This window comes from Alosa pseudoharengus, unplaced genomic scaffold (assembly GCF_046254945.1).
Source record: "Alosa pseudoharengus isolate Yale_2024_CS ecotype anadromous, Long Island Sound unplaced genomic scaffold, YU_APseudo_1.1 YU_APseudo_1.1_scf_6, whole genome shotgun sequence".
Lineage (NCBI taxonomy): Eukaryota > Metazoa > Chordata > Actinopteri > Clupeiformes > Clupeidae > Alosa > Alosa pseudoharengus.
The window spans coordinates 26,845,006-26,860,968 of record NW_027468848.1 but is presented as its reverse complement, the minus strand read 5'-3'; the positions used below and the strand labels follow the sequence as shown (position 1 = coordinate 26,860,968).

General features: G+C 41.6%; 2 long non-coding RNA genes across 2 annotated transcripts; one reads left to right on the top strand and one right to left on the bottom strand.

Moving 5' to 3' along the window:
• Nucleotides 1-10,839: 10,839 nt before the first annotated feature.
• On the top strand, nt 10,840-12,315 carry LOC143105786 (uncharacterized). The gene is made up of 2 exons (XR_012983543.1): nt 10,840-11,213; nt 11,727-12,315. It is a non-coding gene; the product is annotated as an uncharacterized LOC143105786 (long non-coding RNA).
• Nucleotides 12,316-12,362: 47 nt separating this feature from the next.
• On the bottom strand, nt 12,363-14,235 carry LOC143105785 (uncharacterized). Its single transcript, XR_012983542.1, has 2 exons — nt 13,729-14,235; nt 12,363-13,318 (listed from the first exon to the last, which is right to left on the bottom strand). It is a non-coding gene; the product is annotated as an uncharacterized LOC143105785 (long non-coding RNA).
• Between the last annotated feature and the right edge of the window lie 1,728 nt (nt 14,236-15,963).

Sequence of the window (15,963 nt, the reverse complement as noted above, 5' to 3'; positions counted from 1 at the left end):
AATACAACAATCACAAACACAATCAGTGAGGCATTAATAGTGTTTGTTTTGACATTGCTGTGAAGGAATTACATGAAGCATTTCCAAATGTATTAAGCAATAAAAATGAGGCACATTTTAGTAAGGAAAAGAAACGTGGTCTCTACAATAAAAGGAACAATTCTAGGGCTAAGATCTCTGCACATGAAAAGTCCACTTTAATATACAATAATCTTATATTTAACTTATCATTATATAACTCACTAGACATGCCCGCCCAATTGAGAGGCACTACATGCTATCAAACACTGTACCTGTACCATATGATAAAATTTCACAAACAAATCATTTTGACTGGTTCAAGCTTACAACAATGATGTATAATGGTGCTCTGAACTAACATATTTCACATATCTGGCACATAGACAACAGGGCTCTCAAGTTTTGAGGACAGGCAAGAGTGACATTCCCCGTCGACCCCCCCCCCCCCCCCCCCCAATATTGTAGCCTAAATAATTTTTATACATCAGATTGTTATGTAGCATAGCCATAATATATATCATTTGAAAGCTTGGGAATCAATACATGACAATGTTTTTTTATGTAAATATGTGTAGTGCTTTACGTTGTCAGATTAATCTTACTATGTCTCAATTAAATTTAATCAGTGTTACCTTGCATTTGAGGCCAAGATTATGCTTCTAAGGGGTTCATATGCAGTAAGCATTTCATTGTCAGTATGCATTTTGGATAACCAAAAGTGCTATGGGGAGTTTCCATAGGGCATTTTACAAAACACATACCTTGGCAAAAAATGGTCTAAACTCATTTGTTCATTCTATATTGATCTACTTATGCACACAGCTTCTAAGTCTAAGTTCTGTTTCTAAGTCATATCAAGATGTCTGAAATGTGGTCAGTTCAGAGATGCTTGTTATCCGGCAGAAAGAGAAAACAATATTCTAGCCTCTGTAACTCTATCAGTACATCACACAGTTATTCATATTGTTTTCAAAAAAATTGCAGTGTCTGAGCTTTCCAAAGAGGTTAGGCATTTGATTATAGGCCAAAGTATGTAGAAGCAATGCCATCCTAAGTATATGATGTGCAATATTGGGCAAAAAAAATAAAAATGGGACATACGTATAATTTATAATTGCTCAGACTTGCAGAAGAAATGATTTGACACATGACACTGACAATTCAATAATGGGCCTACCCTTTTCACCACCTTCTCTGTGCAAGCATCCACTAACCTGGCCTTTTTAGGGGGCTTTCCTCTCAGGGCAAATGAGAGAATGCTTAATTGCTTTTTACCTGACATTTTTGAAAACCAGATGCAATGATTACTGCATCCATGGCCAGGATATAATTATGATAAAATATTATTATTATTATAAAATATGACAATATTTTAAAAGTGACCTATAACATCGACTATGCAATACACTTTAATTGATTTAGTATTTATTTACTTTTATTTATTTAGTGCTAATAAAATGATTAAGCCTATTTGGTAAGAGAGAGATGTTTATAATGCCGGGCTTAAAGCAATACAAATTGTCTGTGCCTGAAGTTATCAGACATTTATGAGGACGTCATAATATACTGTTGTCTCATTGCCTATTTTCAAATCTTAAGCATACCAGCTCACGCCTGAATTCAGGCACGGTGCCTGAACACTTTAAGCCTGATAATGTGACAATATGTCAGTCATCGTAACGAAAATATGACTAGGCCTAGACTACTTGTTCTGGGGGTCGTTTCTAGAAAAGTTAGCAACGACGTTGCTCAACCACCATGGTACGACGCAACTTGCAACCAAACAACGACATTGTTACACCTGTTTCCAGAAAGCATCGTACCTGTGTCGCAATTCGCTACCTCCGACGTTCGAACAATGTAGTTCCAACAACGTTGTTGATGATGCAGCGATAGATATCATTGGTGGAAACAGTGGCAACGTGTAATACCCCACCCCTTGAAAATTCTCTGCCACAGCCTATGTTGACATTTTTCTCATTTAAACCGAGTGATTAATGCTGGCATTGTCATTATCATCTGCAAAAATCTAAACCTATAATTGCAAGTATAAAACATTGTACTGAAGCCGACCAATATGTGCCATTATTTGTGTTAAATATCTATGTTGGAAAAAATATATAGCCTGGACGAATGTCTGGGTATCCCATAGATTATTAACTGTCCCGTGGCTTAACGGCAGCGCGTCGGTGCACTGCGCGCTCGGCCGGAGATCGCATCCTATCTCTTCTTTTCATCTCTGAGTAAGAGTAGGCCTACGAGACAATAGGTTTTGACCATACATATTTAGGGCCCGAGCACCGAAGGGCGCAAGGCCCTATTGTTTTTGTAAGGATTATTATTATTATTATTATTATTATTGTTATTCCACTTTTTTGCTTTCCTGTTTTTGAGGTGGTTAACATGGTCGAACACTCTTGAAATTTGGCACACACGTCAGGTGTCACGCATCGCAGTTAGGTACAAGAGCTTGACCCCAGGCGTGGCCCAGGGACTCGCTAGCGCCCCCTTAGGTGACTGATCCCGTGGTTGGCATATATTTTGAGGTGGTTAACATGGTCGAAAACGCATTAAATTTAGCACACACATCAAGTGGTACAGTGAATAGACAGGGATAAAAGCTTGGCACCGGGCGTTGCCCCCTTATGTCACAGTGATTTGTGGTTGGCATATAGTTTTAGATACACACACCAAATTTGGTGGGTGTATGTAACTCCCAAAAACAAACAACTTTTGTATTAACATGCCATTAGCCACGCCCACAGGAAGTGAAGTAATTGAGATTTTGTGCGTTGTGGACAGGATCAATTTTAACGTACTCCTCCTAGACGGTTGATCCGATTCATGTCAAAGTTGGTATACATGATGCCGAGATGATCCTGATTATAAATTGTGAAGCTTTTTTTTGATATGTTGTAATTTGACGAAATGGCGAAATTATTAATTTTAATACCCTTCCACATAAACAATAAATGTGTCATAATTCACCATGCACGGCTTGAAATGTTTTACATTTCACAGGTCATTGAAGACCATGTTAATGATAATATTAACATGCCCATAATGCATGTTTGGCATAGCACCACCAACTGGCAACAGAAAGAATGACAATTATACTGATGTCACATGATCAATTTGAACATAGTCCTCCTAGACGGTTTGTCAGATTCATTTGAAATTTGGCAAACATTATGCCAAGATGTCACTGATGTTAAATTGTGAATGGATTTTTGAATATTGTAATATATTTGATTTGATTTTAATATCTCACCACATAAACAGGAAATGTGTCATAAATCACAGTGCATTCAATGAATGGTCTGAAACTTCTCAGGTTAATAGATATCATGATTATGATGATATCCAGACACCCAATGGGCCTGCCTGGCATAGCGCCACCACCTGGCCAAGCAGGAAATGTGCCAGAAATGGACAATGCCTTAAGTGATTGATCTGAAACTTTATAAAATATCAGATATCATTATTGTGATGATATTCACATTCGTAATTCACAGGCCTAGCATAGCGCCACCATCTGGCCAAGCAGGAAATGTGCCAGAAATGCTCTATGCTTTGAATAAATGGTCTGAAACTTCTCATGTTAATAGATATTATGATTATGATGATATCCAGACACCCAATGGGCCTGCCTGGCATACCGCCACCACCTGGTCAAGCAGGAAATGTGCCAGAAATGGACAATGCCTTAAAGATGAACTGAACTGAAAGAATCAACATTGATAATGTGTTGATTATGACAATTAAAAATAAATGACACTAAAAAAATAATTTAAAAAAATCAATACGTAGCCTTTTTTAAGCAACACCAAAATTGCGTTTGTTAGTATTAGAACGCTGCCAGGTTCAATGACGTCACTGGCATGGTAGGACCTGAGAAGTTCTATAGGCAACAGCTGCAGCATATTATGTATACACGAAAATTTGTAATTTTAATGGCATGGGTTACAAATTTGAGCCTGTGAGGGACAGGCCTGTAGTGTCTTGACTACCACTAGATGGGTTTCAGGCTCCAGCTCAACCTTCAGTAGGATCGATCATTTGGGTGAAAATGACTGTGTGGGCGCTGCCGGAGCATGGACACTGGAATCTATCTGTTGCAAAGCAGTGGCGAAACGTAGGGAAAATGTTCAAGGAAGCCAAAGTGACGGGAAAAATGTGTTTATTTATGTATGTGTTTATTTCGGGGGTTATACATTTTGTGCAATGTACAACATAGATACATTTTGTGCGGCACAACATAGGCTACTGTAGACCTAGCCTAGGTCATGTAGAAAACTGGACGAGGGGCGCTTGAGACAGCAACACGCACGCTGTCTCTCTGTCTCCCTCCATCCCTCACACACATACATTGCCTACTGTACATCCTCCACACAACTGCATACTCACTCACCACCACTACATTAGGCCTATGCGAAGGCTATGTGCATATACAAATAAGCTATATAACACGCATTGTCACGTCAATGTAGGCTAACGCAGTATGGACTACTGGCACTAGTAACAGCAACTCACACGGGCTCTCTCTCTCCCTCCCTTGAAACTGTTAAAAACTTCGTTACCCCAAGTTGACCCCAGATACACGGAGGATACACGAGTTTGCCGTTTATTTTAGGCTAACGTTAGTGGAGAGTTTGCAGATTTTTACCTTGTGGATGTTGATATTGCACGAGTCTCTTGGATAGCAGTACTGCGAGTTAAACTCCCTCGCATCAACAATCTGTCCTGAGACGGTGAACAACTGGCTTCAGGGTGAGTAGAAAGGGACATTGGATTCTGTTTACAGACCCGCTGTGGTTTAGTTACCAGCTAGTAAAAGCATTATTATCGATCTGTGATATCGTCGGAGTCATGGTTTATACTCTCTATGGTCGGAGTGCTAGCTTGTGGAGTTTGACATAAGAGTGTTTCCAAGGTGTTAGCTGCTAGCCCTTTCCTAGGTTGGATCGTATGGTAGCCTATCTAACACTGGACCTCACCTGAGGCTACTTCGAGATATTATTCCAAAGGGGACAGATAGGCTACTGCACTTAAAACTTTAAACGATTGAACGAACCTTCCCAGACTTGTAATTGCGACCAGTGACTGCATTGAATGAACGAAGCCGAAGTTGAAACTTAGGCTCATATGGCACATAGACTGTGGGCTCGCCTTTCTATGAATTGAAAAAGACTACAAGCTGTTCCACCGAGTTTGCGATAAAGTAAGCAAGAAAAGGGTTTTTTAAGTCAGGATATGGCAAGTCAATGGCATTTATTCGTCCAAAGTTACAGACCAGTTTCCATAGTGCACATCTTATCAATAGTTTGAATGTCGTGTGTGTTTCTGCTCATTGACAAAATAGCGTTCAGTATGATTCATGCCAAATTAATTTCCCCTGTTAAAGTGTTCGCCTTTGTTTCACTAGTTTGGTTTCATTTTGTATGAGATTTTGTGATGTAGGCTAGCCTATGATAAATGGCTTATGGCCAATATGTAACTCAGCTAGGCCTAATGTTAGTTTCCTCAGCCATGTCAGCTAGCCTCAGACTCATTATCTGCTATGGCTGCTAGTGCTAGTGCAGAGTAGCTTACCATGCCAGTGACGTAGCCGATTGTTGAAATCCAACATGGCGGCGCCCGTGTAACAACAACACCACTTTTAACGTACAATTTTATCCCTTTTAATAAATTCAGCCATTTTAATCATTGTACCAATGAGAAGAAATAAAATACATCTGTTATATCACCTTTACTTCAAATTCCAGTTCAGTTCATCTTTAAGTGATTGATCGGAAAGTTTACAAAAAATGTGGATATCATTATTGTGATGATATTCACATGTGTAATTTCCATGCCTAACATAGCGCCACCATCTGGCCAACCAAAAAGTGTATCAGAAATGTTCTTTGCTTAAAATTAATGGTCTGAAATTTCTCAGGTTAATATATATTATGATTATGATGACACCCAATGGGCCTGCCTTGCATTGCGCCCCCACCTGACCAAGCAAGTACATGTGGCAGAAAATAAAATACAAAAAAAAATAGCACACGCATCAAATATGTACATTTCACAAATGCACAACGTCGGTGCTTTGTTGGATTCCGACATGTCACGGGGTGCGGCCCGCAGGTGCTCGGGCCCGCCATTGCCGCTTGCGGCTATATTTATGTATATAATTACTCTACATCGAGAGACCATAGGTACAATATATCAGTCAAAAACAATTGAATCTATGTGTCACACCAGTTCACCTGCAGGTAGCGAGAAGCAAGAGGAAAATATCACATCAGAAAATCGAACCTACAACGTTGGGATAATAAGTCATCTGCTTTAGCCACTACACCATTTAGCACTGCTGATGTAAGGGTCTGTGAAGATTATAATACTAAAAGCAAGGCAATACTTAAATTAACATAAATAGCAAGAATGACCCAAGTAGGGGAGTCAGTGTCTTAATCAAAATTAAGATCAATCATTGAGTCACGAGATAAACATCCACTTCGCAAATTTTGGTTAGGCGGTTGTGATTTTTGGTTAGGCGCTCCGGACACCAACAGGAACTACCAAGGAACGACACAAGTGCGACTGCCTAGGGCAGTAGTTCAAACGACCAAACTTTGCGTCCTTTTTTGCGATTGAGAGTTCGAACTACCTTTTCTAGAAACACCAAATCCAAGAACGATGGAGCGTACTACCAAGGTTGCGACGCAAGTTAGCAAACGATGCTTTCTAGAAACGACCCCCTGAGCAGGTGTTGTCGGTGAACAGGCTGTTGACACCAGGGGCGTAACTATCGGTAAGCAGGGTACGCGGTCGCTTACGGGCCCGGACCAATCAGGGGCCCGCATCACACTGGAAATACATGATTGACGGCCGGGCCCCCTATCGCAATAATCGTCACTCGCGACCGGGCCTTTCACTGTAAAACGGACATTGTTCAGAGCTTAACACAGCCCAGCATAGTCCATGTTAAGATTATCTTTGTTGGACCAAACCAGGTAATAAATAAACTTGTTTGAGTTTAGGAGCAATGCACCTTGTCTAAAGTTATTCATTAGCCTTTAGGTTAATAGACTAATGATGTCTGCCTATTCACCTATTGCCCATCTTAATGGTTTAAAGTTCACGTATTCTCCCATCAAATAGACTCGTTATACATTTTCGCGTGCAAAATTGCAACAGGTTAGCTGTCTAATATTGTTCACGTTAATGACATTGAAAAAATATGCTTCTTGCTACACTAGGATACTCACCGTTTTTTCCTAACATAATTTGAATTTGAATTCTCAAAGTTTCATGTAGCTCACCTGTGACATCCATCACCTCTGCTCGGCGACTCACATCACTATTCCAGCTGATACATCGGACGCACCTATCTGCGCTCATAGCCTACTTTCGCTTTCTAAGAATATCAAAATTACGTTATATATATATTTTTTTTTTTTGTAAGGGGGGCAGCTCAGTCAAAGAGGGCGGACAGTTCTATTATGCACTAGTGCTATGTTTGTGGCTAAATTAACGATTTAGCATAACATAATGACTATCATTAATGCAATTTCATATAGTAGCCTAACCAGCAGTGTTTTTTCATGTGTTAGGCTATAGTGCGCCGTCACCAGCAGTGTTTTTTCATGTGTTGTGCGCCTTCACCAGTATTTTTGTTTTTGTGGTGCACGTACTCCTGATTTTGTCAGTCATCTCATCTCTTATATGCTGTGTCTCAATGATCCTATCCTGTCCTATTCACGGTAGCCTACTCGTGGACATTGCGTTATCACGTGCTGTAGAAGGGGGGCTCGCCTTGATAATCCTGCATATGGGCCCGGTGTTGGCTCGTTACGCCACTGGTTGACACTCATGAACAACTGATGCTAATTATCTGGGAAACATTCTCTAACAGCAGTCAATTTGTCATTGTTCGTGTCAAACAAGTTGTGAATTTGTTGTAACATTAAAAGATGACTTACTCTGTGCTCAAAGTGATGCTCGAAGCTCCAGTGGTTTCCTCTGAGGGTGAACGAAACTTTCGGTAGCAGAATCACGTGAACAATTCCAGGGTATGTTTTTTTTTTCATTGGTTGTTGTGTTAAATCTTACCCAGATACAATAGTGCTATTTTCTGATTAGTTATTGTGTAGCCCATTTCTTTTCTTGATTGGCTGATAAGTGGCAGACTCGTCTAAGAACTCTAGGGGAGACGCGCTTGATTCCTGTCGGTTCCATAGTGAGAGCGGCGCAGCCATAGAAACTTTGGGCGCTGCGGCATATATTATAAATAGTTTTTCTGCGTGAGAAATACAATGTGTGGCGGGAGTGCGTGACAAAAGACCGAAATGAGTGACTGTCACGCTCAATGCGTGACACTTGAGAGCCCTGAGACAAACAGTGATTACTGTTGTTAACAAACCAAGCGATTTCCGACGTTATCAAGCCAGGCATAGGCTACTTTATGAAAATAGCACTAACTACCTTAGAAGAGACCTATAGTTTAACTAGCCTACCTATAACTGCCACTAGCTATCTAGCGAAAGTTTAGCTGCACATACATAGCAAACAATGTTTCATCGTTGCACCGTGCATTATGGCATCATAATAGGCCAATCAAACTGAGTCAATCCTGATCAAACTGCACCTGTTCCAACTGCTAACTGCTTAACTTCTAGGCCACTTGCCAGTTGGATTCCCAGTCCCCCAACGGGATGAAGCACTTCCGGTGTCACGTGGCGGCGCGTGTAGACGCAGCGGCTGCCCTCTGTCCCAACCGTGCGGTAAGATGTTCGTTTAAAAAGCGGAGGCATCCGGGCCAGGCTAGCGGCTAGCCCAACTCGCCCAGCCATACCATCCATTCTCCTGGCAAATGTACGATCACTGGACAACAAAATGGATCACATATGACTGCTGAGGTCAGCGAACCGGACAGTGAGTAACTGCTGTGTGCTTATTTTCACTGAAACCTGGCAAAACGACAACTTTTCCGACTTTGCTGTATAACTGGAGCAGCTAGCATGCTATCGGGCGGACAGGGCCCTCATAGACAGAGGAAAGACGCATGGCGGAGCAGTCTGTGTCTATATCCGAGACAAGTGGTGCCGAGACGCTGTGGTGGTGTGCAAACATTGCTCACCACAGGTAGAGTTTATGATCATAAAGTGCCGACCGTTCTATTTGCCCCGGGAGCTCAGCGCGATCTTGCTAGTTGCGGTTTACTTGCCTCCCACTAACAACAGCAGCGATAGGAATGATGCACTAAATTAACTGTACCAGGCCATCAGTGAACAACAGACAGCACACCCAGACGGTTTCACCATCCTCACCGGGGATTTCAAACATGCTGACCTCAAGACTGTCCTTCCAAAATTACACCAGCATGTTGATTTTTCAACAAGGGGGAATAACATCTTAGACCTAGTGTACACCACACACAAAGGAGCTTACAAGGCCGCCCCCCTCCCCCACCTCGGACTCTCTGACCACATCACTGTTATGCTAATGCCAGCATACAGACAGAGAGTGAAAGTCATAAAACCTGTTAGGAAGCAGGTAAGGGTGTGGCCAGAGGGAGCATCCTCTGCTCTTCAAGACTGCTTTGAAAAAACAGGTCGGGGAATGTTTAAGGGCTAGTCCACACGTACCAAACCGATCTTTTTTTCCTCCGTCTTCCCTGGAACCGTATCAAGAATATTTGCGTCCAAACGGATCCATCTCAACACGACTCAACACGTTACTTCATATCCCAGGCCTATAGTTGGCACTGTTTCTTTACAGAAATTGACCAAAGCTTGCGCACTGTAGGCTATACAAACAGACAGAATAGGCTACGACGAAAATGGCTAGTACAAGAAAATCAGAATTGTTTGTGTGGACTGATAGTGAACTGTCAATTGTAGTCAACTGTAAAACTAATAAACTTCATTTTTACGGTTTGTGAAGGGTGCAGTCCTGTCCTTTATTTGGCTAACGCAGGTACAAATAATCTCCTTTACTTTCTTTGGTTGTAGGATAGTCTGTGATTCACATTAGTTTTGGCTATCACCGCAAGTGCATAGGCTACTAAACGCTAGGCCTACCCAAGTTCTAGGCTATTCCGTCGCCACATTTATAATATTGCTATAATACCTTCGTTAGTAACAGTCGATACTTTTGCCTGCATCAAATCGCGCATTCACATTTAGTGCGCTACCATCGGCTTAACATGAGTTCTAAGCGTCTTTGTATGCTCATATCTGACTTCACTAGACTGTAAATGCATTTATTTATGTTGTAAGACATGTAAAATAAATGAATGACACCGGCACTACGCACAAATTAATTTAAACTTACACCGCACTTCCCTAATAACTTCTGACTAGTCTCTCGCGTCACTGACAGTAGCTAGCTAGAAACACAGGGAAAACACTGTTCAGTCCACCAAGTCAAGATAAGCTATTGGCACTGCGCAGCACCAGTTGTGATATTTATCTTACTGAGTGTAATCGTAGGTAATGTCATGTATGAAAACTAGTATTGTTAGGCAATACTATAAGTGTCAAGCCCAGGACAGCTGAGGTGTGGCAATGACATCATCAATACGCAAGTATGCAGTTTCACCGTCCAAAGGAACTTGCAACTAGCCTGACGTAGTCATACTCAATTCTAGTCAGAATTTGAGTCTGATACTGCTCCATAGAGCTGTGATTATGGGGCGTGTTTCAAACGAACCAGGAAAAAAAATGCCTCTGCACTCAATTGGATAGACCTACAACCAATCAGAGCAACGGAGTGTGTGACGTATGTTAAGCGACGCATAGTTGATGTCAACAGAACTCAACTGCACACTAGAAGAAGAAAATGTGAGCGATTTTCGCAGGTGTTGTAAAAATAATGTAAGGATACACGGAGTTCTTCAACACACGAACCTCATTTTTGAGAGAAACAGTAAAGGTGAATGCATATACGATCAAGTTATCCGTTTAGGATTACAACTCCACAACACTGCAAACAAATCGCATCGCATTTGTCGGTCCTGTCAGAACTTTATAACACGGTTGGAACGCGACATGCCCGTGTTTAAAAAATGGACAGAAGACGAAGGAGACCAGCCTGAAGAACCGTGTTCATCTGAGGCATCAGAGACGCCCCGGACTCTGAAGAAGTTCTGCCCCAATCCGTCAACTCCAACCGGTACAAAAACGCGAAGAAGCATTACAGAGGTAAGCTTGTTAATACATTTCTACTTCTTATGATATGACTATGAGAATAACCTCGATTGCCACGTTTCACATGAGTTAATAGTGAGTCGTGATTATTGTCCAATGTGATAAACACTGTGCATTCCCACACTCCTCATTTCCGTGAAATCTATCTATGATTAAATCATCTAGTCATATTTTGAGATGCCTAGTATTCTGGAAGCCAGCCCGAATTTCAGTGTAGTGTGAGCAAATGTTACCAGGATAAACTTGTACCTGATGTGTAAGTTGGCCTCTGTCACTTTGTCAATATGTAGAAACTTCATTTTGTAATGGACTAGCATGTTATCCAACCCCCACTTCTGTGCTCTGCACCTCTGTGGGGGGTGGGCAGTGTTTCTCTGACCTGCTCAGCAATTGCATCTGGTGTCACCATATTTAACAGTCTGTATTTTCCAATGTATTGTCAATGCACGTTATACTTATTAGGCTATACTGTAATTCTTCACACTGATGTGTTCACTTATATTTCAGGTTGTCACCCATTTTCCATCCACTTGACCTCCACCTGGAACACCTAAACAATTTTCTCAAATCATTTATGAGAGGATTGGGACCAAACATGTCAGAAATGTCAGCAGCCAGAATCAGTAGGTCCATTGGCATCGTCAAAGAGCTAATGGACAAAACGGACACAGAGCTGGAGCTGACAAGGCCGGCTGGCATTCATCATGTGGCCCGAGAACAGGACGTTTTAACACTGGTAAACGTTTTCAGGGAGACACAACTTTCCCAACAAAAATCACCCAGGCAGGCAGTCTCATGCATTCCCGAATTTCAAGAGAAACTTATTGGCAACGCTGAATTACCAGGAGAAAATAATGGACTGGCAAAATGTGCCTATTTAAATAATTAAGTAAATGTGAAATGTAAATGGTGATGGTAATTTGTAAATATTGTTTTCGTAAATGACAATGTAAATAATTGTTTTCATATAATAGTTTAGTAGTATCCACATTCTTGAAAACATTTTTGTGTTTTCTTATTGGTTGTATGTTCAAAGTTCAGCGTATATCTTCAAACATTACCTATTATGTGTAGATATTAAAAATCTTTATTGAAATGTCTTATTGTTTGTCTTTAAATGCAGAAACATCACCAACCAGTAGAGAAGTATAAACCATTTTAATTTTATTCAAAAATATTAATGTAACAGAGGTAAAAAAAAAGGCATTTGCACAACAACAGGACCCTGAAGCTACAAATTTGAGCCTGAATTTGAAGCTAGCCTGAGATCTTCAACATTGACAAGCCTGATTCCAAGTTACTTGGGGATGATTGTATCTTATCATCCTCATCCTCGTCATCAAAGTAACCAGTGTAATCCATGTCAACCTGAACACGGTCATCCTGAACAACACAGTCATCAAACAAATTAGTTTGACTCTGTTCGATGTCATCAAAAACCTCATGCATAATTCATAGTATCTCTTTTGCATGTTCCAGCTTGTATGTAGGGAGATTATGGATAATGAAGTCCAGGTCAAATATCTGTGTGCACTGTTCTAAAACTGATCAATGAGTTCATCTCCAAAACCAGTGCAGGCTGTGTCGACTGTGTAAAGTGGTATGTTTTTATGGTCCTGAAGTAAACTACTCCTGTAAGTTTGTAACAGTTCCCTGATCAAAAGTGTGCCCTTAGGTGTGACTATTCTGTGTTTGTGGTGTGATGAAACCTCCCCTTCAAAGTGTTCATATTTGGGGATTAGCTCCCCACAACCTTCAGGTTCACAAGAACAAACAGAATGGCAGTGAGTGCAGCACAGATGTCCTAGATCAACAGATGTGGTGTGTTCCTCAAAATGGCAGTACAAAGCTTTCCGCAGACAACTAGTGACTCCATTAAAGTACCGTCTTAACTGCTGGGTCAAGCTTTGTACTAACATCCCTCACAATCCAGTGTAGGCACTCCAGTGTATGGCCAGGTACTTTAATCAGACCCACTCTGATGTTTGTTCTGTTTGGGCTTAGGGCCAAATTTATTGGATTGTCCATCTGAAGCTGTTTCATAACCCTGGCTCTGAATTCCCGATCAGCAGAAGCGGTCAATGTCAGCACAGGTGTACCTGGAATATATAGCAGTACAAAAAGCAACCAATAAGTAACAGTAAAAATAAGAAATTATGAGTAGTATCATTTAGTACTTTTTAATGACTGTACTGACATCTAAAAAGAATACATCACTTATAAGGGGTACAGTGACTAGCCTACCAATATGGGTATGGTGCTTGAGTACATAAAGCAACACCCAAATGCCCTTCTGCCCTTTTGCAGCCTGACCACTGATAGAAATAAAACAGTAACCTACATTAGAATGTTTTAACAGGTAGTTCGCTACAATCACACTAACGTTATGATTGTACCAAGTCTGAGTTAGCGAACGTACAACGATACCTAGGCTACTATGTTTACAACATGGGATTCATATCACGACATTGGGAGTTATTTACTAAGTCAGACAGTTAGACTCTCTTACCATTTGTAAGTTAGATGAACTTCGTCCATGACGATACCCATTACGTTGGCTTGAAAAACATCGGAGCCTAGCATGTCCCTCCACTTGTTGTTCAGCAGCCAGGATTCCGGGCTTCAAAAAAGGATCTGGCAACGACCGCTGGCTATATCCACCTCGTCGTGCACGCCGAGTTGCATCGCCATGATGCCCATTTCAGTTGCTTCGGCAAAAAACATCTTTCTTATCAACAAATGCCTTGATCCCGTTACTCTGTTCCTCTTTTAAAATTAATTCGCTGTCGATATCTTCTAGAACAGACCTGATAGCAGAATCTACACATCTCAATTCTCCAGCGGCAGCCATCGTTGTTGTAAACGAATTCAACCCAAGCGCTCTTTGGTGACGTGGTGGATTACGTTACTGTTGAGCATCTGTCCATCATCGTATAAAGCCCGCCCTGACCATTTGATTGGCCCGCCAGTATTTGGGCGAGCATACTCGTGCCACTATTGATCAATGCCAGACCGAACTTCCCGACCTCAAACGTTGTGGGCGGGACTAAGTTCGGAATGGCACCCAGGCTAACTTGCAACGGCTACGGTTTCAGATTTTTCCACACTGGGACCAGGTTTCAAAAAAGTGCGGTTTCGGGCAGTACGTTTACAAGATTCGTTTGGACGATCGGCCAAGACGATGCAAAACCTGTGCGTTTAACCGAAAAAAGTGTCTCCATGTGGACGGGGCCTAAAGAAGCAGCCACCTACAACAACCAGACAGACATTGAGGAATACACAAACACTGTGACCTCCTACATCACCAAGTTGATCGATGATGTGACCCACACAAAAAAACATCGTCACTCAGGCTAACCAGACGCCATGACTGACAGGTGATGTCCTCAGGCTGCTGAGAGCTAGAGACATAGCCTTCAGAGCCGGGAATGAATCTGGGCTGAAAACATCACAATTTTTGCTTTTTCATGCACTGCAATTCTTTGGAAATACATTTCTCGTTTCTTATTATTATTATTATGATTTTCTTATCAAATTTTCACAAGTAAAACAATAAGAGGATTTGACAGACCCAGGATTGTGTACAGAGATTAGACATCTAGAGGACTGTGAGGTAGCCTAAATCTAGACGCACCCTAGCGGCGGCAAATTAATTTGCTCAGCCTGTACGTCTAGTATCAAACCATAGGTATTTCTATTGGCTGACGCCGTGGACCTCATCCAATCACAGCGCTCTATTTTGTTAGAGAGTCTTAAGGCGGGCTTAACAGGATAACGACAGTCCTGCGACGGTGAACAACAAGGAAGGTGGCTATGGCGAACGAAGAGCGGTTGTTTGAATCGGCGTTGGCGTCAACTTTGGAGGAGTTGGACTTGTGCTTTTCTTTGAAAGTTGAGCAACACAATGCACTTAAGTCATTCCTTTCGAAGAAGGATGTATTTGCCGTTTTGCCGACCGGATACGGATATGGTCATAGCGCTGGCCTATTGCATGCCTAGGCAGTTTGAAAGACAATTCTCTGCCCGCCCCTTGGATTAAGCGAGGTGAATGGTTCGATTCCAGACTATACATTTCAATGATATAGGATGGCCCGCCAGTGAGGAGCAATTTGCTTCATTTTAAGTGTGTGGGATTTAGTGCTGCCGCGATTAGTCGACTTAGTCGACCTAATCGACCATGAAAATTAGTCGACGGCAATTTTTTTAGTCGAAGAGTCGTTTTACTATTGACCGCCTATTTATTTTTGGTCTCACACGGCTGTAATGTTATATTAACTCTATGTTATTAACTCTTGAAAAGTACAATGACTGTCTTTGGATGTTAAACAGGCTACTAAGACTTTGGCATGTTTTAAACCCCACTATGCACGCAAGTGTTGCCAGCAGCAAAGCTGCGTGCCTGCCTGCTTTCGCAATTAATTATTAGGCAGAGCTAAGTGGGGGTAATAAGCTAGTAGGTTACGCTAGTCCAGACTCTGACTAATATAGTATCCTATTGTGGAAATTGAAATAAATGAAGTGAAGTGTCTCACGTTGACAACGCAATGGCGTGTCATTACTGTAATTCATTCATACAAAAAAACGTTAAACCGAACATGCCGCCGCCCGTGATATCAACAATCAAGGTGCGCGTCATTTCCCATGGTCAATAAGTCACGACGCATATTTTTTTTAGCGTTCAAGCCAACTGATAAAGTGAAGTAACCTATGTGGTAAGACGCGCAAAGTGCCTGTAGCCTTCCTG